The sequence below is a fragment of the Loxodonta africana genome, chromosome 2, assembly GCF_030014295.1.
Source record: "Loxodonta africana isolate mLoxAfr1 chromosome 2, mLoxAfr1.hap2, whole genome shotgun sequence".
NCBI classification, from domain to species: Eukaryota; Metazoa; Chordata; class Mammalia; order Proboscidea; family Elephantidae; genus Loxodonta; species Loxodonta africana.
The window spans coordinates 51,400,969-51,426,131 of NC_087343.1; positions in this window are offsets into that span (position 1 = coordinate 51,400,969).

The window sequence follows — 25,163 nt, forward strand, 5'->3', positions numbered from 1 at the left end:
TTTTATGCTTATACATTCTGCTATACACAGGCTGAAAATGAAACAGAAACATAACACAGATGACAGAGATATTCCTGATTTTTCAGGAACTCTTCGATGTTTATGCTAGGGGCAGTGGGTGCAGAGGGGCCGCCCTTGCAGCCTGGCTCTTCCTGACTTTTCAGGAATTCTTCGATGTTTATGCTAGGGGCAGTGGGTGCAGAGGGGCCGCCCTTGCAGCCTGGCTCTTCCTGACTTTTCAGGAATTCTTCAATGTTTATGCTGGGGGCAGTGGGTGCAGAGGGGCCGCCCTTGCAGCCTGGCTCCTCCTGACTTTTCAGGAATTCTTCAATGTTTATGCTGGGGGCAGTGGGTGCAGAGGGGCCGCCCTTGCAGCCTGGCTCCCAGCAACCATTGATAGGTCACTTTGTTGAACTACGGTGGTGTGTTGTGCTGCTGAAAGTTATGCCACTGGTATTTCAAATAATGGCAGTGTCATCCACAGTGGACAGGTTTTGGTGGAGCTTCCAGACAAAGACAGATTAGGAAGAAGAAACTGGTGGCCTACTTCTGAAAAAGATAGCCAATGAATACCTTACGGATAGCAGTGGAACATGTCTGATATAGTGATGGAAGATGAGTCCCTCAGGTTGGAAGGCACTCAAAATACCACTGGGGAAGAGCAAACTCCTCAAAGTAAAGTTGACATTAATGACATGGATGAAATAATGCTTCTGGGAGCTTCATTTGCTGATGTAGCATGGCTCAAAATGAGAAGAAACAGCTGCAAATATCCATTAGTAATTGGAACGTGGGATGTAGAAAGTATAAATCAAGAAAAATTGAAAGTCATAATGAATGAAATGGAATGCACAAAGATGAATATCCTAGGCAATAGTGAGCTGAAATGGACTGATATTTGTCATCATGAATCAGACAATCATACGGTCTACATGTCAGAAACGATAAACTGAAGAAGAATGGTGTCATTGCATTCATCGCCAAAAACAAAATGTCAAAACCTATCCTGAAGTACAACACTGTCAGTGATAGGACCATATCCATACACTTACAAGGAAGACTGGTTATTACAACTACTATTTAAATTCACACATCAACCACTAATGCCAAAGATGAAGAAACTGAAGATTTTTACCAACTAGAAATTGAGCAAACATGCAGTCAAGATGAATTGATAATTACTAGTGATTAAAATACAAAAGTTTGAAACAAAGAAGAAGGATCTATACTTATAAGATATAGCCTTGGTGGTTGAAAGGATGCCAGGGGTTGTACAAAAGAATTTTGCAAGACCATCAACTTATTCATTGGAAATATCTTTTTTCAATAACGTAAATGATGTCTATACACGTGGACCTTGACAGATGGAGTACACAGGAACCAAATCAACTACATCTGTGGAAAGAGATGATATCATCACTCATAACAAGGCCTGGTGCCAACTGCAGAACAGACCATCAATTGCTCGTATGCAAGTTCAAGTTCAAGCTGCAGAAATTAAAACAAGTCTGTGAGAGCCAAAGCATGACCTTGAGTATATCTTACCTGAATTTAAAGACCATCTCAAGAATAGATTTGACACATTGAACACTAATGACCAGACAAGTTATGGGATGACATCAAGGACATGATACATGAAGAAAGCAAAAGGTCATTTAAGAAGACAGAAAAGAAATAAAAGACCAAAGTGGATGCCAGAAGAGACTCTAAAACTTGTTCTTCAAAGTAGAGTAGCTAAAGCGAACGGCAGAAATGATGAAGTAAAAAGCTGAACAGAAGATTTAAAGGGCATCTCCAGAAGACAAAGCAATGTATTATAATAAAATGTGCAAAGACTTGAATTTAGAAAACTGAAAAAGAAGAACACGCTAGGCATTTCTCAAGTTGAAAGAACTGAGGAAGAAATTCAAGCTTTCAGTTGCAATATTGAAAGATTCTAAAGACAAAAATTGAATGACAAAGGAAGCATCATAAAAGGATGTAAAGTATACACAGAATCACTGTACCAAAAGAATTGGTTGATGTTTGACAATTTCAGGAGGTAGCATATGATCAAGTACTGGTAGTATTAAAGAAAGAAGTCCAAGCTGCACTGAAGGCACTGGCAAAAAAACAAGGCTCCAGGAACTGACGGAATACCGGGTGAGATGTTTCAACAAACGAATGCAATGCTAGAAGCTCTAATTTATCTATGCCAGGAAATATGGAAGACAGCCACCTGCCCAAATGATTGGAAGAGATCCATATCTTTGCCCATTCAAAAGAAAGGTGAGCCAATAGAATGCAGAAATTACTGAACAATATTATTAATATCACATGCAAGTAAATCTTGCTGAAAATAATTAAAAAATGGTTACAACACTTTATTGACAGGGAACTGCCAGAAATTTATGCTGGGTTCAGATATGGAACAAGGGATATCATTGCTGGTGATAGATGGACCTTGGCTGAAAGCAGAGAATACCACAAAGATGTTTACCTGTATTTTATTGATTTCATAAAGGCATTTGACTGTGTGGATCACAAAAAATTATGGATAACACTGTGAAAAATAAGAATTCCAGAATGCTTAATTGTGCTCATGTGGACCTGTGCATAGAACAATAGGCATTTGTTCAAACAGAACAAGGTGATATTGAGTGGTTTAGAGTCAGGAAAGGTTTGCATCAAGGTTGTAGTCTTTTATCATATGTATTCAATCTGTATGTTGAGCAAGTAATCTGAGAAGCTGGAATATGAAGAAAAGCACAGGATCAGGATTGGAGGAAGACTCATTAAAAACCTATGAAATGCACATGACACCATTTTGCTTGCTGAGGACTTGAAGCACTTACTGATGAATATCAAAGACTATATAGCCTTTAGTATGGGTTACAACTCAACGTAAAGAAAACATAAAGCCTTACCTGTTGGTTAAGATTGTGTGTCAACTTGGCTGGGCCATGATTCTTAGTGTTTGGGCAGTTATTTAGTGGGATCACTTCCCTGTTGAGATCTGATATGTGATTCCCACCCATGATGGGATCTGCTGTGAATCAGTACTGGCAGGGGCAGGGCCTGCAACAGCTCACCACCCCTCTCAGCCTTCATCTCTCCACTCTCTACTGCCTAGTTCTTCCTTCTCTCCTTGCAAGGGCTTTTGCTTGTTCTGAATTCTGCACCTGGCTCCTGTTCCTCTGACCTCCAGTTCTTGGGACTTGAGCTAGCAGCTTACCTGCCAATCTTGGGATTCGTCAATTTTCACAGCCTGTGACCAACAGCCCTGTTCTCCGGCCTGACAATCTTGGGTTCACCAACGCCTGTGGCTACGTGAATCAGGAGAAGCCTCTTTCCTGACCCTTGGACTTGGGACGTTACAGCTTCTACAGCTGCGTGAGCCATTTCCTTGATATAAATTTCTGTCTCTCTCTCTCTCTCTATATGTATATGCTTTACTGGTTTGCTTCTCTAGAGAACCCAGCCTAAAACACCTTACAACTGAAACAATAAGCAACATCATGATAAATAGAGAAAAGGTTGTAGTTGTCAAGGATTTGGTTTTACTTGGATCCACAATTAGTGTCCTTGGAAGTAGCAGTCAAGAAACCAAATGATGTTTTGCCTTGGACAAATCTGCTGCAAAGACCCATTTCAGGTGTTAAAAAGCAAAGATGTCACTTTGAGGACTAAGGTGCACCTGACCCTAGCCATGGTATCTCCACTGTTTCACATGCATGCAAAAGCGAGATAATGAATAAGGAAGACTGAAGAATCGATTTATTGGAATTATGGTGTTGGCAAGAATATTGAATATACCATAGACACCCAAAGAATGAAGAAATTTGTCTTGGAAGAAGTACAGCAAGAATACTCCTTAGAAGCAAGGATGGCAAGCCTCGTCTTACTTACTTTGGACATGTTATCAGGAGGGACCTAGTCCCTGGAGAAGGACATCATGCTTGGTAAAGTAGAAAAAGGGCAACACCTTCAAGGAGGTGGCTAGATACAGTGGCTGCAACAATGGGCTGTGACATAGCAATGATTATGAGGATGGTGCACTACTGGGCAGCATTTTCTTCTGTTGTATATAGCATCATTTTGAGTCAGAACCGACTTGATGGCGGCTGAAGACAACAAACATTTCTTTAACATTTACAAATTCCTTACCATTGTCATGGTGACTCAGAGGGACTTAAAAAAAAAAAGAAAAAGAGGGAGAGAGATAGTCTCTTCTAAGAAACTTACTTTCTAGTTGACAGCAAAATGAACACATGAATTACTGATTTTCATTATTCATTTGCCAGTCTCTCCCCTTCATTGGACTATAGGCAGGACCTGTTTTATTAATCTTTGCATACTCTGCCTGGAATAATTCCTGGGACACAGTAAGTATTAACTATGTATTTGTTCATTAAAAGAATAAAATATGATATAGCTAAACATATACAAGTAAATATGTAACCAAATTTTGTTTAGTTGAAACAGAAGTAGGGTATGAATAAAGAGAAGCATCATGGAGGATGAGAAGAATAATGGAGAAAAGCATCCAGGAAGAGGGTCCTTAAAACAAGGGTAGAAATTGTTTTGTTAAGGGTGGAGAAGCCTTAAGAATTATGGGCTAGGAGACAGTGTGAACAAAAGACATGGAATGGGAAAGAAGCATGGCATCTTAAAGGGAGTATTGAAGAGTTGTTAAAAAATTTGGGGGTGGTGTATGAGACTAGGAACAGCAGCCTCAGATTATTAAGATTCTGTAAGGCTGGGGTTTAAATTTGATTGAGCAAGCTCTGAATTGCCTCTAATAGTTTTTCTTAACAACAACAAAAAAATTATGGTAGTGTGATTTCTGGAAAATAATGTCCAGTAGATGTTACAGAATGGTATGAAGTCAAAGCAAAGGGTCTGACATGATTGGACCCCATGGCATCAGACAGCAGGGTTGAGGTGATGGCCTGAGAAAGCAGAAAGAGTACTAAACCTGATAACTGTGGAAAAGACACTGGATATACCTGACGACAAATTACACAAGGAATATGAAAGTACCTTCAGGGGAGATCAGGAGAGGACTGTTTCACTGGAGCGTTTTGTTTGGGAGGCTGAGGAGCAGGGGCAAAGGAAATATCTTCATTTGTTTTTTGTTTCCTTCATTTGAGCATCAAATTGAACACAGCTTAGTAAAAGGGAAGAGTCAGTGGAAAGAGAAGGATGCTGGAGGGAAAGACGTAAGTGTGGAACAAGGCTCTTAGTCATCAGTAAAAATATGAAAAAAAATGTTTCCACATGCCGCACATAATGGGGATTTAACAGGTTTATAATAACTGTCACAGGGCGATGTTTGTCTCGCTTTAGCTCCACTCACACTCTTAATGATTCTAATTATTCGGGGGCATCTTTTGTGAGCTTAGGAATTCACTTCCTGGTTTTCTTAAAGAGCAATCTCCATATAGCTTGTGCTCCAAACTAATCCGGCGACACCTCCTGGTTGATATCAGAGCCACACACTTCCACCAAAGCTGCTAACTCGTCACTGCCTTTCTCACTCCTTCTCTGGTCTAGATGTAGGCTGGGAAAGCTTGGTACACTAGGCAACTGTGTCGATTCTCTCCTGTAACATGTTCCCATAGTTACCTCAAATAAGGACAATGACCTTCCCTTCTAATTGTGACATACTCGTACACAAACTACAAAACAGATTTTACTGAATAAAGGTGAAAATTTGCTTCAATTTCAGGCTGTATTCAAGAATTTATTAAAATATTTTGTCAAAGTATTTTTAACATTGCAGGGAATGAAGAGGAGGTCATTGACTCTAGGCTTCAACTCTAATTATATTTTAAACATAATTTTGTTACAGGAAATTCTGCTTTAAGAAATACCTTCTAAATAAAATTCCAAGGGTCACCAAGCCACAATGAACAATGATCATCATCATTTCTTTCATAGCTTTTGATGATTTCAGGTTTCTAAATTCCCATCTTCATGGTTATTTACTTTGGCTTCAAGTATTATGATTCAAAGTTTCTATTTTTAATCGTCAATCCTTACCCCTAGTTTAAGCAACTAAGCATTGATATTTTAGAAATTAATCGAAATAAAAGTGTTAATTATATCAAAGCACCACAAATAAAACATTTGCTTGTTTTCTGCTGTAAGAGAGATGATGTACACAGGGAAGGATTAGAACCTCAGGGCTCCTAGAAGAATTTTATGTGAGTGTAACTCACACAGAAAATGGAAACCGTTCCTGTGAGTCAGGTTGTGGTTTTTGTTTTTGAAGGAAGCTAGAAGGAAAAAAAATCTGCTAGTTCCTAAGGTGAACACTGTTGTGGCTCAGGGGTTAAGAGCTCAACTGCCAACCAAAAGGTTGGCAATTGGAATCTACCAGTCCCTCCTTGGAAACCCTGTGGGGCAGTTCTACTCTGTCCTATAGGGTTGCTATGAGTAGGAATTGCCTTGAAGCAACGGGTTTGGTTTTTTGGCATTTAAGGTGGACAAACTGGAGCCCTGGTGGTGCAGTGGTTAAGGGATCAGTTGCTAACTGAAAGGTCAGAGGTTCGAACCCACCAGTCACTCCTTAGGAGAAAGATATGGCAGTCTGTTTCTGGAAAGATTAAACCCTTGGAAACCCTATGGAGCAGTTCTGCTCTGTCCTACAGAGCTGCTATGAGTAGGAATTGACTCGATGGCAATGGGTTTTTTTTTTTTTTTTAAGGTTAACCAAATCATTTTCAAATAACCACTCTGGGGTTCTTAAAGACTTGCCAAAGGCTCACATACATTCCACTCCTTTGCTAAGTAGGCTACTGCCAGCTGTGAGGACCAGAGATAATGAGTTAGAGGTAATGAATTTTAGAAACAGTATCTCATTCTCCTTACTGTAACCTGAGAGCAGCACTTGTACCCCCAGGGTCCCTGATCTCACGCACATCACTCATTCTCTATGCGCCAACATCTTTACTTTCAGAACTATCATGAAAGAAAAGAAAAAGACACCAAATTCAGCCAATATTAAAACAGTAGGATTCTCTGGGTTTGCTTCTTCCTGTATGTGCAAGAATGTGTTCAGAGCACAGAAATTAAAACAACAGCAGCAACAGAAACATTTCTGCCAGACCCTTAGGTGCTTTTATATATGTGTTGGTATATCACTGCATTTCCTTGGCTTTGCACAAGTTTCAGTTTGAAAAATATGCTAAACTGAATATTTCCTTTCTCCCTGGGGTTGGTTCAGTCTTTTTGGACCATTTTTTTCCCCATTCATTCGTTCACTTATTAATTCACTCAACAAACACTTACTGAGAGTCCAGTATGTGCCAGGTGCTGAACTGAGCTCTAGAGATGGAGAGATGGATAAAACTCAGTCCTTGTCTTCAAGAGCTCATAATCTAGTGAAAAACAAAAATGCACAGATACTTGTAATTTAGATAGTAAATGCAGTAATACGTACATTGGTTTCCTAGAGCTGCCATAACAAAATACCACAAACCGGGAGGCTTAAATCAACAGAAATTTGTTGTCTCGTAGTTCCAGAGGCTAGAAGTCAGAAATCAAGGTTTTGGCAGGGCCATGCTTCCTCCAAAATCTCTCGGAGAGTATACTTCCCTGTCTCTTTTAGCTTCTGGTAGTCCCTTGGCCTGTGACAGCATAACTCTAATCTCTGGTTCCATCTTCATGCGATCATCTTCTGTGTCTGCATGTCTTCTTCTCATAAGGACACCGGTCGTGTTGCATTAGGCCCCAGCCTAACTCAGTATGACCTCATCTTAACTTGATTATATCTGCGAAGATCCTTTTCCCAAATCAGATCAGATTGACAGATACTGGGGGTTAGAACTTCAACATACCATCTGGGAGACAAAACTCAAATAACAATATGTATATACAAAGTATATATGATATGCAAACACAAAAGTCACTTCTTGGAAAGTTGATAAAAAAATCTTCCTGGAGCAGAAAATATGGGGACTGACCCCTTAAGTGTTATAGGAATTAGGTAGGTAAGGAAGTGATTCCCTGTTTAGCAAGCAGCACGGGAAATGACATTGGGTCAGTAAACATCAGGGGTAAGAAGAAATTACAAGCAATGTACTAGAGTGAAGAGAAGGAAAAACTATGGACGTGAAGAAGGGAAGCTGGAGAGGCGGGCTGGGCTCAGATCAGGAGGGTCTATTTGCCCTGTAAAGAGATAGATTTGATGCTCTATGGGAAGGGGATTAATTCAAGGGAACTGTGATGAGTTACACTTTCCAGTTTCCTCTTCACATAGGCTGAGTTATTTCCCAGGTATGTCCTCAATTCTATCGTCCACCCAAATATACTTTAGTTCCAAACTGAAAACAATCTGTTTTCTCAAGCTGAAACAAGTATCTTCCTTCCAACAATGAAATCTGGAGAAGAGAGATGAGGGAATTATTTGTTGCTGTTGTTTTCTGTTGTTTGGTACCATTGACTCAGTTCTGACTCATAGTGACCCTATGTACAACAGAACGAAACACTGCCCAAACTGTGCCATCCTCACAATCTTTGTTACACTCGAGCCCGTTGCAGCAGCCATTGTGTCAACCCTCCCTGAGGATCTACCTTTTTCCGCTGATCCTCTACTTTACCAAGCATGATGTCCTTCTCCAGGGACTGATCCCTCCTGACGACATGTCCAAAGTATGTGAGATGAACTCTTGCCATCCTTGCTTCCAAGGAGCATTCTGGTTGTACGTCTTCCAGGACAGATTTGTTCGTTCTCCTGGCAGTCCATGGTATATTCAATATTTTTTGCCAATACCAAAATTAAAAGACATCAATTCTGCTTCAGTCTTCCTTATTTATTGTCCAGCTTTTGCATACATTGGAGGTGACTGAAAATACCATGACTTGGGCCAGGCACACCTCAGTCCTCGAAGTGATATCTGTGTTTTTTAACATTTTAAAGAGGTCTTTTCCAGCAGATTTACCCAGGGTGATGCGTTAGTTGATTTCTTAACTGCTGATTCCGTGGGCATTGATTGTGGATCCAAGTAAGATGAAATCCTTGACAACTTCAATCTTTTCTCTGTTTATCATGATATTGCTTATTGGTCTAGTTTAATTTAAGGCACTAGAATTGTCTTTTTCTAACACGAAGGCAAAATAAAAGGCAATGAATAATCAATTCACAGTGATACATTAAACTGCTACAATCTCACTGTGTATTTGGATATTCACTCTCACTCCTAAAAGTCTCTTTGATTTGCAGGCAGTAGGAGAAAGATAAGGGTTTGAGGTATTTGATGATATTTGCTTCTTTTGTCATATCACTCTACCTCTTTTTATCTTTTTGAGCCTATATCCTTCTAGTTCCTGGTCATAAATGCTGAGTTCATTTGAAACATGGGAGCAGAAAGAAAGGAAAAGGAGCTGTTTTTAATTAGTGAAGATAGTCCACATACCATTTGGTAACAGAATAGGAAGGAAACCTTTTCTTGATTCATTTCAAATAGAGCTATCAATTAGTGAGACTAATAATTTCCTGTCCTGGCCACAAATTGAATCATTACAAATCAACTGATTTGGCTGTTGATCATCTTTGGTGCATACTGAAGCTTCTTTTGGCCATGATTTAAGCTTTAATAAAGGTCTTTTAGGTCTCTTATGGTAAACATTCACGAAAACTCTAAAGCTATTTGATTCCCCAACATGAGGTTTAAGGCTTGTACACGGAAAGCACGTATGAATGTTAAATTCTATTTTCACTCACCAATGGCTGAATAGGGCAGAAACACTTACTCAGACAAATAATTAGCTTTCACAATAGAAAGATAAACAAAACTATAAATTATGATTAGAAAAATGTTCTTCCTTGCTGAGACAAATTACCCAACGTTTGTTCTTCAGCTGTGATACATAGATGTTACAATATTGAGTGAGCTTTGGTTGATAAATTAGGTAAAAATAATTGAGCCTGAAAAATGTACTCTATTGCTCAAGATATGTATGTACAGCGCAATCCAATGTTTTGATTTGCATCCTATTTTATCATTTTCCCCCTTTCCTATACAGATAAAGAAAATTAAGAGGAGAATTAAAGTGTTTTTATTGCAAAGGGAAAATGAATGCACTCAAGGTAGCTTTGCTAGGAAAATATTTTCTAATTGGAAATTCCTTATGACAATGGCAGATTTTATTTATTTACATAAAAATCTGGTTATTTAAAACATAGATTTAACACATCTGAAAGTCTAGTATGAAACAGCAGAGTTTCCTTCACTTTAGTCTTCAAAAACCAGTGGGATTTTTTTTTTTTTTCTAAGAATGGGATGTGAATAATTTACTTGCAAGTTGTTAAGCAATGCAGTTCTTTTAGTTTTCATCCTTAGGGACACTTACATTGTGTAGGGCTGCCAGCTTCATATGGCCATCCTCCCTCTGTGTCTCTCTTTTCCCCTTCTTATGAGGACAGGAGTCATATTGAATTATAGCCCACTTTACTCCAGTATATGACTTCAGGTGAACATAAATAATTATGTCTGCGAAGGTGTCATTTTCAAATAAGGTCGCATTCACAGGTACCAGGGCTTAGGACTTGAACGTATTTTTTGGAGAACATAAATCAACCCAAAACAGATGGGAAGTTACTGTTTATTTGTTTGTTGTTTACATTTATTGCTGTATAAACAGGAGTTTTCTTTTGAACATAAGTGTACAACAAGTATAGAGTTCATTTTCAAGAGTGGAAATAAATTTTTACTTTTTTTTTCACAATCAAACTTATTTTTCTTTCATAAGCCTAATTCTGCTGAGTGGTAGAAACTCGGTCACGGTCACTTCAGGGAAATCTATATTGATTCATCATTATCTCATTCAATTCACTGTTTCCCACACTTTCTAAAAGTGATATTTAAATTCTGGGCTATTGAAATAATGCCAGAGTATAGGGGAGATAAAGATGCTTAGTTGGCATTTATGTACCTTGGTTCTCAAATAGTCTCCCATTGTTGGTTTATGAAGATCTATTTAAATTCTTCTTACTTCAACCACAAAATTCACTATGTGCCTATTTGCTCTTTTTCTCATGAGCAACTTTTGCTGTGCCCCATTCTCCCACCTATCTAGAACCAAGGAGAATCTCTGTGAGCCTCAAGCTTATATACCTACATGACTAGACTCCTTATGCAGCCATTTGTGATACATGGGTCTTATGGTAGGCAGAACAATGCTTCTCCCGAAGATGTCCACATCCTAACCCCTAGAACCTGTCAATATATTATTTTACATGGCAAAAGATAATTAAGGTTGTAGATGGAGTCAAGGTTGATAATCAGCTGACATAAAAATAGGAAAATTATCCTGGATTGTTTGGGTGGGCCCAATATAACCACAAGATTCCTTAAAAGGGGAAGGAGGGGCAGAAGGGGAGTCACAGTCAGAGAAGGCAATATGGCAATGGAAGCAGGTAAGATGCAATGTGAGAAGGATTTGACCCACCACTGCTGGCTTTGAAGATGGAGGAAGGGGTTATATGCCAAAGAGTGTGGGTGGACTCTAGAAACTGGAAAAGGCAAGGGAGTAGATTTTCCCTAGTTCTTGTGTACTGTCAAAGACTCCGACTCACCGTGATCCTATAGCTCAGAGTAGAATTGCCCTATAGGATTTCCTAGGCTATAATATTTACAAGAGCAGACTGCCAGGTCTTTTCCTCCCTGCAGGGCAGCTGGTGGTACAAATCACTGACCTTTCAGTTAGCAGCCCAGTACTTAATCATTGTGCCACCAGAGCACCTTGATTTTCCCCTAGAGCCTCCAGTAAGGAAAGTAGCCTTGCTCACGTCTTGATCTTAGCTGAGGAGACCCATGTAAGAACTGCGAAGTAATAAATGAGTGTCGTTTTAAGCCAGTAAATTTGTGGTAATTTGTTGCAGCAGCAAGAGGAAACACATGGATTCCATACCATGGATGACATGAAGAACGTCTTGCTGACGTCCAAGGCTTCACCTGGGAATGAAGATGAGTACTCTGGCTCTAAGTCTCTAATTTAACTTTGTTTCCCCTCTTGGTAGCTCAGCTAAGAAGAGGGAACACAGTCCTACCAACATCTAATCTCTGTTGCTCTCGTTTCTCGCTGCCTTCTCTCCCTTAGGTGAAAAAAAAAATCTTTAACAAATGAGGTGAGAAGAAATGACTGCCTGAAACAAACTGTGTGCCCTGAATCCTTCAAGACTTACATAACTGCAAATAAAAAAAACTTCAGCTTCTGCAAAGCAAAAGCTCTGGGTTTCAAAGCCATTGTTTTGCTTATAAATTTTGAAAGCACATTTGAAACTAAGGAAACAAGAATTGCTTTCTTTGTTCCCTGGGCTTGCTAGAATTCCTTCCCTGGGGAAAGGGAGTTGAAGTAAACAAGATTTCTGGGCTAGGAGATGGTTACATGGTACAAAGACATTTAGAAAAAAACTTCCGAGTTAAAACTCCAAAATATTATCCCCGTAAATAATTTCTGGGCTTTTCATGTAAGTTATTCACTTGCTCATTACTTTCCGTCAAGTGTAATTTCAGGGCATCCTTTCGCTGTAATCCAGGGCACTACTGAACTGCTCTCTCCTGTCTTGATTTTAAGGGTTATGAATAACACTCTTCCAGATTGATTGCCTAAGAATTGGTGGCACAATGTATTCTATAAAATTTGATGAGGTTCCCAATCTATTTAATTTAGATCACAACATCTTACTAGAAGTAGAGTGGCCACAGAGAACAGTTGCTTCAGAGAGAATATATCTTAGCTTCACGTCACGAAGAGGAGTGCCCTGCCATAGTGATATTGTCTGTGCAAAAGGGAACCGTGGTGGATCTGAGAAGCTTAACATTTTACTGTACCCTGGTCCTTTTCAACTTAGGTTTCACACCTCTCCTCAAAGAATACAAACAGTTTTTCCAAGTTTTGAGTCAAACTGATTATCCATCATGTCATGTCCTTGACAGTGTGGAGTTGGAGTTGCAGAGATGAGAGTGAGAGAAGAATCACTGTCCAGGCATTCCTGATCATAAACTTCAACTCCATCATAAAGTCATGTTCCAACTCTTCATAGAAAAAAATAAAATACATGAGTAGGAAGGGAAACATGTTGGAAGATGGTAGATTATATTTCAAACTTTAATGTGCTTTGAATCCATTGTTCCAGATAGCATGCTTCCTTACCTCCTTACAAAAACAAACAAAGCTATTGATTTCAACACTCTAGTGACCCTATAGGACAGAGTAGAAGTGCCTCATAGGGTTTCCAAGGCTGTAACCATTATGGAAGTAGATTGTCCTATCTTTCTCCTACCTAGCGGCTGGTGGGTTAGCAGCCGAGCACTTAACCACTGCACCACCAGGGCTCTTTTCTTGCTTCTTTAGTATGCAGAATCAGAAGTTAATTGAATTTGTTGTGTATAGGCATCAGCAGAAAGTTTTTGGAAAGTAATTCTCCTAAAGAAAAGTATCCAAATTTGAGTTTCAAAGATGAGGTTAGATATTAGCATAAATTAAAATTCTCAATGTAAGTGTTAATTGATTTTTATACACAAAAATACTTGAACATATGTGCAGAAAACAAAATTGAATTTTAATACTTACAAATATATTTCTTACTAAGTGAAATCATGAATAATTTATTCAGAATTAAGTGTGATTTTTTTCCTTCTGAATGCTTGAGTTCAACATAATATATGTCTGTTCAGAAAGTGTTATCTTTACACCCACTATTTCAGAGTTACTCCTCTTCATTTTAAGTGGCAACAATTCTATCTTAATTCAATATTTTTCTTCCATATTTTGATATCAAGCTGTTAGAAAGTTGTTATATTTATAAATATATATATTATATGTACATATATAAACAAAGAAATTACATAAATGCACTAAAAAACTCTATAGTCAAAAGAATAGTGTGGAAAAAGAGATAAGCAATGGGCCTAAACTATGTTAGTGCCTTCTCTGCACAAGTTATTATTTAAGATGGATCTAAGAAAGTAATTTCATTTAATTTTTACCATCTTGTGTTATGTTGTCGTCTGCATTCACAAATAAGTCAGCCATGGAACAGGAAAATTATTAACAGATAAAAAAAATACAATTAGTAATGGGTAGAGTAGGCATTTATCCTATATCTACCACTAGAGTAGGCATTTATCCCAGGTCTTTCTGACTACAAACCTTTTATTTCTTCAGTACTACACTACTCTCAATTGCTGGCTTAATAATCTTTAAATGGTGGGGAAAAACTTCCTGAAGTACAGTTGACCTTAATGATGGATGGAGCCATGTTTTCAGGACTTTCATTTGCTGCAAATGAATAATCAGAATATAGAATCTAGGAAATTAGGAAGACCTCAAAAATAAAAATGGAATTCATAAAAATCAATATCCTAGGCATTAGTGAGCTGAATTGAACTGCTATTGGCCATTATGAATCAGACAATGATATGGTCTACTATGCCACGCATGAAAAATTGGAGAGAAACGGCATCACATTCATCACCTAAAAGAACATTTCAGGATCTATGCTGAGGCACAACGCAGTCAGTGATAGGATAATACCCATATGCCTACAAGGAAGACCAGTTAATACACCATAATTCAATTTTATGCAACAACCACTAATGCCAAAGATGAGAAAATTGGAGATTTTTACCAACTTCTGCAGTCTAAAGTTCTTCAAACACTCAATCAAGATGCATTGATAATTACTGGTGACTGGACTACAAAAGTTGGAAACAAAGAAGGATCGCTAGTTAGAAAATATAACCTTGGTGATAGAAATGATGCCAGAGAGTGCACGATAGAATTTTCAAGTCCAGTGACTTCTTCATTGCAAATATCTGTTTTCAACAACATAAACGGTAACTATACATGCTGACCTCATCGGATGGAAAACCACGGAATGAAATCAACTATATCTGTGGAAAGAGAAAACGAAGAAGCTCAATATTATCAGTCAGAGCAAGACAAACAGGACAAGCTCTAGAAATTGCTCATATGCAAGTTCAAGTTGAATCAGAAGAAAATTAAAACAAGTCCACAAGAGGCAAAGTCTGACCTTCAGTATATCTCACCTGAATTTAGAGACCATCTCAACAATAGATTTAATAAATCTAACACTAAAAACCAAAGACGAGACGAGTTGTGGAATGACATCAAGGATATCATACATGAAGAAAGCAAGAGGTCATTAAAAGACAGGAAAGGAAAGACCAAAATGGATGTCAGAAGAGACTCTGAAACTTGCTCTTGAATGTAGAGTAGCTAAAACCAACAGAAGAAATGATGAAGTAAAAGAACTGAACAGAAAATTTCAAAGGATGCCTCAAGAACGTAAAGAATTACAATGAAATCTGCAAAAAACTGCGGTTAAAAAACCAAAAGGGAAGAACATGCTTGGCAATTCTCAAGTTGAAATAACTGAAGGAAAAATTCAAGCCTCGAGTTGCAATTTTGAAGGATTCTATGGGGAAAATATTGAACTACCCAGGAAGCACCAAAAGGAGGATGGAAGGAATACACGGAGTCACTATACCAAAAAGAATTGGTGGATATACAACTACTTCAGGAGGTAGCATGTGAACACGAACTGATGGTATGGAAGGAAGAAGTTCAAGCTGCACTGAAGGCATTGCTGGAAAACAAATCTTTAGGAATTGATGGAATATCAGTTGAGATGTTTCAACAAAGATGGAGAGCTGGAAGTGCTCACTCATCTATGCCAAGAATTTGGAAGACTGCTAGCTGGCCTACCGACTGAAAAAGATCTATATTTATGCTTATTCCCAAGAAAGGTGATTCAACCCAATGTGGAAAATTATCAAACAAATCAATATCACAGGCAAGTAAAATTTTGCTGAAGATCATTCAAAAGCAGCTGCAGCAATATATCAACAGGGAACTGCCAGAAATTCAAGCTGGCTTCAGAAGAGGACTTGAAACCAGGGATATCATTGCTGATGTCATAAGGGTCCTGGCTAAAGCAGAGAATGCCAGAAAGATGTTTAATTGTGTTTTGTTGACTATGCCAAGGCATTCGACTGTGTGCATCATAACAAATTATGGATAACATTGCAAAGAATGGGAATTCCAGAATGGGAATTGTACTCATGAGGAAACTGTGCATAGATCAAGAGGCAGTAGTTTGAACAGAACAAGGGGATACTGCATGATTTAAAGTCAGGAAAGGTGTGCTTCAGGGTTGTATCCTTTCACCATACCTATTCAATCTGTATGCTGAGCAAATAATCCAAGAAGTTGAACTCTAGGAAGAAGAACAGGGCATCAAGATTGGAGGAAGGCTTGTTACCATCATGTCATCGTGCTGATGACACAACCTTTCTTGCTGAAAGTGAAGAGGATTTGAAGCACTAACTGATGAAGATCAAAGACCTTAGCCTTCAGTATGGATTACACCTCAACATAAAGAAAACAAAAATCCTCACAACTGGATCAATAAGCAACATCATTATAAATGGAGAAAATATCCATGTTGTCAAGGATTTCATTTTACTTGGATCCACAATCAATGCCCATGGAAGCAGTAGTCTGGAAATCAAACAATATATTGCATTGGCAAATCTGCTGCAAAACATCTCTTTAACACAAAGATGTCACATTGAGGACAAAGGTGCACCTGACCCAAACCATGATATTTTGAATTGCTTTGTATACATGCGAAAGCAGAACTGTGAATAAGGAAGACAGAAAAATGTATTCATTTGAATTATGGTGTTGGGAAAGTATTTAAATATACCATGAACTTCCCGAAGAATTAAGAATTTTAAGAATTAAAGCCAGAGTGCTCCTTGGAAATCAGGATGGTGAGACTTCATCTAATGTAGTTTGGACATGTTATCAGGAGGGATCAGTACCTGGAGAAGGGCATCATGCTTGGTAAGATAGAGGGTCAGCAAAAAAGAGGAAAACCCTTCAGGAGATGGATTGACACAGTCACTCAAACAGTGGGCTCATACATAGCAACGATTGTGAGGATGGCATAGGACCAGGCAATGTTTCATTCCTTTGTACATTAGGGTTGCTATGAGTCCTGTGATCTGTTTTGTAAGTCTTTAAATTGTATAAAATGGCTGGAGAATATTAGCTCTAATAGAATTCCTACAATTCATCTAGAACAATCTTTTCATTTTGCTTGAAAAGAAATAGGCTCAAAGGTCCACATCTTGTTATTGTTTTACATCTTGTTATTGAAAGAGGCAATAGAAAGGCTCAAATGATGAACTGGATCCTTTTACTCCACAATATTGTTTTAGAAGAATCTTATCAGTATCTTATATGTCTGTGTGTTACTTATAGTTGTGTTGTCCATCTCTGTCCCTGGGGAACTAAGGTCACTAGAAGACCCTCAGACTTAAGGTCAGCAGTTTGAATCCACCAGCTGCTCCTTGGAAACCCTATGGGGGCAGTTCTACTCTGTGCTATAGTGTCGCTATGAGTTAGAATTGACTAGATAGCAAGGGTTTTTTTTTTTTTTTTTGGCTTAATCTGAAAAACTATTGGTATGCAAACTTGGTGGGGGAGCTTTAGAGGGTTTTGTTTTTTGAAATTTTAGTCAGGCAGGTGGCCATTATCCTGGAGATGGCCCCTTGGCTTCTATAAGACGGTTCGGGGGCAAGTCTTGTACTCTTAAGAAGTACTGTTTTAGGTAAAGCTATTTAGTAGCACTTGAAGGGCAGCATCCAAGCTGATCCCCAATCCTATGGACTTGTGAATGTCAGAGTTGCCTCCTTAGAGTCACTGGGTTCAGAGCTTGACCATGAGCACAGGAGTCTTTGAACAATGTGAGGGATCAAACATCGTTGCTGATATACTGGAGTTGAGGGTGAGGGAAGAATGGAGATAAAAAAATATTGTACAGAACTTGGGAAAGAAAAGTCATGAAAATAAAAAAGAAAATACTGACAAGTCTTTCCTTTCAAGGCCTGTTTGAGTTTGGTGTTGAATTGAAGCTTGAGGCCTATAAACTACAAAATAATCTAAAACATTGAAAGATGACCATAGCAAACCATTCTTTTCCATGAGGTTTTTTTTTTTTTTTTTTTTTTGGTGTTTGTGTGTTACATTAGATAGACCCAGAAAGTTGTTTTTATATGGAAATATTATGTATCATAAGTGAAGAAGTTGGTGGGGCTAATGGTCACAAAGGAAGAACTCCTGAGCAAAAAAAATTACCTGAAAGAAAGGTAATTGACTAGGCTCAGAATTTAATACTTACAGCTTATTAAGTTTATTTTCATGGAACATAAACCAAGCAAATAAAGTACTTAGCAGAGCAAATGACAGAATCAGATGAACAAGAAAAGAAATTTCAGAAACTTATATATTTCATATAAATTAATGAAGCTTAAATACAGCTTCTCAGAGTAGTAACTTTCATATAAACCAAAACCAAACCCAGTGCTGTCAAGTCGATTCTGACTCATAGCGACCCTACAGGACAGAGTACAACTGCCCCATAGAGTTTCCAAGGAGCGCCTGGTGGATTCGAACTGCCGACCCTTTGGTTGGCAGCCATAGCACTTAACCACTATGCTACCAGGGTTTCCAACTTTTCATACAGAACAATATAAATGACTAGAAGGAGAAGCATTCTTAGTGAAAAAGGTATCTGTATAAAGATACATACAAAGTCAATTAGAGGTGAGGTATTTATTCTACGAGTATAGCCAAAACTAATTTCTTCCCAGTTTTGTCTGGACATTATTAAGATGAATACCAGAGATATTTACTTTACCTCTTAAGTGTAGTCAGAAGCAAAGAAACAGATACTTAATATACAATTGAGAAACCGGAGTATGGAGAGAGAGAAAGAATGATTACATCTTACAATATTGTTTTTTTTTTGTGTGAGGCTATCAATGAGGGTGAGAAGAAAAAGTGAAGATAAAGGCCTCAAAGACTGAGGCAATTAAGCAAGTAACAAAACAATCGTTAAGAAGTTTGGCCTGGGGAGGAGAAAAAATGCACAGGCTCCTTTCTATACTGAGGTGGAATTCGTAATCAGGCTTTTGGGATGGAAAATTATACAGAGGAATATACCAAATATATAGGATATTTAAAAATTTTTCTGGTAGTAGTATTATGCTCGTTTACCTAAATTGTGAAAGAGAAAAAAGGAAGACAAAATTAACTAGAAAACAAACCCATAATTCTAAGACATACAGGTAGCTACTAAGACATCTTGAAATAGTTCCTTATAGTTTTTCTATGAAGTTTTATATGAATAGTACAATAAAGTTTTCGTTTTACAGCCTTTAAAAAATTAGTATATTTTTTTTGAGCACCTTGATTGCTCAAATCAAAATAGAAGATGAAGTTGGGCAAAATGTATAAGCAAACAAATAAACTGCACAAAGGGGAGATGAAAGAGGCAACAGAAAAATTGTATGTGGTAAATACTAATATGTTGTTGTTGTTATTAGGGGCTGTGGAGTTGGTTCCGACTATCCTACACACAGCGGAATGAATCAATGCCTGGTCCTACATCATCCTCACAAATCGTTGCTTACGTTTGAGCCTATTGTTGCAGCCACTGTGTCAGTCCATATCATTGAGGGTCTTCCCCTTTTTTGCTGACCCTCCTCTTAACCGAGATAACGTCTGTCTCCAGGGACATGTCCAAAGTAAACAAGATGAAGTCTCACTATCCCCTCTTCTAAGGAGAATTCTGGCTGTATTTCTTCCAAAACAGATGTGTCCCTTCTTCTGGATGTCCATGGTATAGTCAATATTCTTCACTTATACCATGATTCAAAGACATCACTTCTTCTTCAGCCTTCCTTATTCATTGTCTTAGGCTGGGTTCTCTACAGAAGCAAAACTAGTGAAACATCTACCTACCTACCGTCTATCTACCTGCCTATCTACCTACCTACCTATCTACCTACCCACCTATCTACCTACCTACCTACCTATCATCTACCTACCTATCTATCATCTATCTATCCATCATCTATCATCTGTCTATCATCTATCATCTATCTTTTATCTATCTATCTATCTATCTATCTATCTATCTATCTATCTATCTATCTATCTATCTATCTATCTATCTATCTATCTATCTGTCATCTATCTATCTATCTATCTGTCATCTATCTATCTATCTATCTATCTATCTATCTATCTATCTATCTATCTATCTATCTATCTATCTATCTATCTATCAATCATCTATCTATCTATCTATCTATCACCTATCTACCATCTGTCTATCCATCTATCATCTATCATCTATCCATCTATCTATCTATCTATCATCTATCTATCTATCATCTATCTATCTATCTATCTATCTATCTATCTATCTATCTATCTATCTATCTATCTATCTATCTATCTATCTATCACCTATCTACCATCTGTCTATCCATCTATCATCTATCTATCATCTATCCATCTATCTATCTATCTATCTATCTATCTATCTATCTATCTATCTATCTATCTATCTATCTATCTATCTATCTATCTATCTATCATCTCTCTCTCTCTATCTATCTATCTATCATCTCTCTCTCTCTCTCTATCCAAAGAGAGAGAGAGATTTATATCAAGGAAATGGCTCACATGTTGTAGTGGCTGGAAAGTCTCAAGTCTGTGGGTCAGGCTGGAGGCTTCTGACTCAAGTAGCTGCAGGAGCTGGCAAACCCAAGATGGGCAATTCAAACATCACTCTGACTTACAGACTGTGAAGGCCAACAAATCCCAAGATGGCCAGGTGAGCTGCTATCTCCAGTCCCAAGAACCAGAGATCAGATGAACAGGAGCTGGCTGCAGGATCCAGAGCAAGCAAAATCCTGAGAGCCTTGTCAGAAAGTCCACCTACTTTGGATGCAGGCCACACCCCCACGGAAACTTGCTTTCTACTGATTGGCTGCTCATAAGAGGTCCCATCATGGAAGCAATCACATTATATCAGATCTCATTTCTGAAGTAATTTCATCATTATACGATGGGAAAACTACATCACTACTGCCAAACCACTGAGAATCATGGCCCAGCTGAGTTGACACACAACCTTAACAATGACATTCATTGTCCAGCTTTCGAGTGCATCTGAGACGATTGAAAATACCAAGGCTTGAGTCAGGCACACCTTAGTCCTCAAACTGACATCTTTGCTTTTTAACACTTTAAAAAGTTTTTTGTAGCAGATTTGCCAGTACAACACATTGCTTGATTTCTTGATGGCTGTGTCCATCGGGCATTGATTGTGGATCTAAGTAAAATGAAATATTTGACATCAATATTTTCTCTATTTATCATGATGCTGCTTGCCGGTCCAGTTGTGAGGATTCTTATTTTTTTTATGTTAAAGTGTAATCCATACTGAAGGCTGTAGTCTTTGATCTTCATCAGTAAGTACTTTCATTTCTCTTTACTTTCTGGAAGCAAGATTGTATCATCTGCATATCGCAGGTTGTTAATGAGTCTTCCACCAATCTTGATGCCACATTCTTCTTTATATAATCCAGCTTCTGGATTATTTGTTCAGTATACAAGTTGAATAGGTATGGTGAAAGGATACAACCCTCACACACAGCTTTCCTGATTCTAAATCACACGGTATCCTTTTGTTCTATTCAAACAACTGCCTCTTGGTCTATGTATGGGTTCCTCATGAGCACAATTAAGTGTTCTGGAATTCCCATTCTTTGCAATGTTATCCATAATTTGTTATCATCCACACGGTCTTTCTGGTATTCACTGCTTTCAGCCAAGATCCATCTGACATGAGGAATGATGTTCCTCATTCCACATCCTTTTTCTGAACCAGACTTGGATTTCCAACATTTCCTTGTCAATGTACTGCTGCTACCTTTTTTAAATTATCTTTAGCATAATTTTACTTGCATGTGATATTAATGATGTTGTTCCATAATTTCCACATTCATTTGGATTACCTTTCATTGGAATGAGCACAAATATGGGTCTGTTCCATTCATTTGGGTCAGGTAGCTGTCCTCCAAATTTCTTTGCATAGATGAGTGATCAATTCCAGCCTTGCATTTGTTTGTTGATACATCTCAGTTGGTATTGTGTCAATTCCTGAAGCTTTGTTATTCACTAATGCCTTCAGTGCAGACTGGAATTCTTCCTTCAGTACCGTTGGCTCCTGATCATATACTTCCTCCTGGAATGATTGATTGCTGACCAATTCATTTTGGTACAGTCACACTGTGTATTTTTCCATCTTCTTTTGATGCTTCCTACATCATTCAATTTTTTTGCATATAGAATCTTTCAATGTTGCAGCTTGAGGCTTGAATTTTTTCTTCAGTTCTTTCTGCTTGAGAAATGTTGAGCGTGTTCTTCCCTTTTGGTTTTCCAACTCTGTGTCTTTGCATATTTCGTTATTATACTTTGTCTTCTCCAGCTGCCCTTTGAAATCTTCTATTCAGTTCTTTGACTTCATCATTTCTTCCTTTTACTTTAGCTACTCTTCCTTCAAGAGCAAGTTTCAGTCTCTTCTGACATACATTTTGGTCTTTTCTTTCTTTCCTGTCTTTTTAATGACCTTTTGCTTTCTTCCTTTATGGTGTCCTTGATGTTATTCTACAACTTGTCTGGTCTTTGGTCATTAGTATTCAATGTGTCAAATATATTCTTGAGATGGTCTCTAAATTCAGGTGGGGTATACTCAAGCTCACACTTTGGTTCTTGTGGAGTTGTTTTAATTTTCTTCAGCTTCACCTTTAACTTGTATATGAACAACTGATTGTTCTGCACTTAGCCCTCATCTTATTCTGACTGATGATACTGAGCTTCTCCTTTGTCTCTTTCAACAGATGTAGTCATTTTGATTCTTGGGTATTCCATCTTGTGAAGTCCACATGTATAGTCACTGTTTATGTTGTCAAAGTAAGGTATTTGCAATGAATTAGTCGTTGGTGTTGCAAAATTCTATCAGCCATCTCCAATGTCATTTCTTTCACCAAGGCCATAATATAAGAAGCCCAAAATCTTTATCTAATGTTCTAATATCTCTCTATTTCTCTGATCTTCAAAATGATGCTATTTATTAAATTTTACCATGTTGACTAACAATTTCAAAAGTGTTATGTCTGACATTAAAGACTGGTTCATTTTTAGGCCTTGACCACAAATAAGCCTTTTATGTAAGATAGAGTTTTGGCTTATAGCAAGCAACCTATAGTAATCAATACTATCTAATGTTGGGTAGCAACTTCAGAAAATCCCCATGCTATCTTAAAACGTACCTATTTCTTCTTCCATTTAGGATGCAGAAATCTACAAAGAATTTTATTATTCATTAATATTATGATATTGATAAACATTATTAATGAGACAAAAATCAAATAATCCTCCAAAGTATAAATTTTCATGAACTTATCAGAAAGCTGACATCACAAAGCAACCAAATAAACACCACTCTGGAATAATTGGGGCCCAAGACACAAAGAGATTCACCTTCACTGTGAAGCTCAATATTGTGAGTAGTTTAGAAGATAAGAATGAGTCCCCATAGGGGGCACTGGTTGTTCAGTGGTAGAATTCTTGCCTTCCATGTGGGATACCTGGGTTTGATTCCTGACCAATGAACTTCATACATAGCCACCACCCATCCGCAGTGGAAGTTTGTGTGTAGCTATGACATTAGCAGGTTTCAGTGGAGCTTCCAGATTAAGACAGACTAGGAAAAAAGGCCAGGCTACCTACTTCCAAAAATCAGTCAATGAAAACCCTATGGATTATAATAATCTGATTCACAACCCGTGATGGGGGTGGCACAGGAATGTACAGCATTTCATTCAACTGTCCATCGGGTCACCATGACTCATAGGCCAACTCAAAGGCAGCTAAGAACAACAACCCTTGTGGCACACATGTGGAGTTAATCATCAGCTGCTGGACAATAGGGAAACGCTCTTTCCCGGAACTTTCTGTCCTAGGAAGCTAAGCCTTAAGCCACTGGGGGAGAAATAAAACTCTCTTGCCCCCAAGGCACAGGCAAAGATCCACTGTTTACGGAGAACGTAGGAGTAAAATCTCTTGAGCAGGAAGCTCCTAACTGAGACCAATTACAAATAAAGACAGGGTTTAGCTGCCACAAAAAAGAAGGGGCAGAAATGAGGAAAAACCCTGCCCTTTGCACAGGGCCTAAGACTGAAGCTGGACCAGGACAAAAGAGAGCTGCACCTGCCTCCTCAACAAACCTAGCACCAGTAACTAGTAACAGCAGTCTGTCTCTGGGGGAAAGTGTAAAAGTATGGAGAAAGACCTTCTCTGTGACTCAGGTGTGCAGGAATTACTGACAGGTGAGGAAGGAGCAGGCAAACTATAAGAAGCCATCAGGACCCCAGCTGCCACTCTAAGCATAAGGGAAGGGCAGTCAATCTCTGGGTGAAATGGAAGCCTCTGGTGTCCTCAGAGTAACAATAAAAAAAAAAAATAGTAGCAACAAAAGGCAAACAGCTCAACTCCTTACTAGATTGGCTCGCCATCCCCAAATGGTGAGCCAATCTCTTTAGCCTGACAGAGAAGACGCATGTCCATTTCCAGATGTAAATACAATTTACTACACAGCAGCAAAAAAAGCACAAAGCACTGACACATATAATAGCAGTGATAAATCTCATGCACGTTGCGCAAGTGAAAGAAGACAAATACGAAAGACTATATAATTTGCTCCTATATTTTTGTGACATTCTGGAAAAAGTAAAACGACAGGGTCAGAAATCAGATCTTATTTGCCAGCTGCTGGGGATGACTTTGGTTTCCTTGAGTGGCATAAACAATTACATGCTTCCAAAACATCACGGCCATTGAAAACCCTATGAGATGCAGTTCTGCTCTGAAACGACTCCACAGTAACTTTTGTTTGTTTGTTTGGGGAGTGATTGAGGTTGAATAACTGAAAGGAATTTTGGGGGGTGATGGAAAATATTCTTTATCTCCATTGTGAGTGTGGTAACGTGACTACCTACATGAATTTAACCACATGTCAATTATACCTCAGTACAACTGATAGAGAAAGGAAGAATGGTGTCATATGTGTTGACGGGGAACTTAACTGGGATTTAAGAGAATGAATTATTTTTCCAAATCTCCTGTTGGTGATTCATCACACATATTACAGTATAGTACCAGTGTCCATCAAGTTAATTCCAACTTATGGCAACGTATGTGTGCCAAAGTAGAACTGTGCTCCA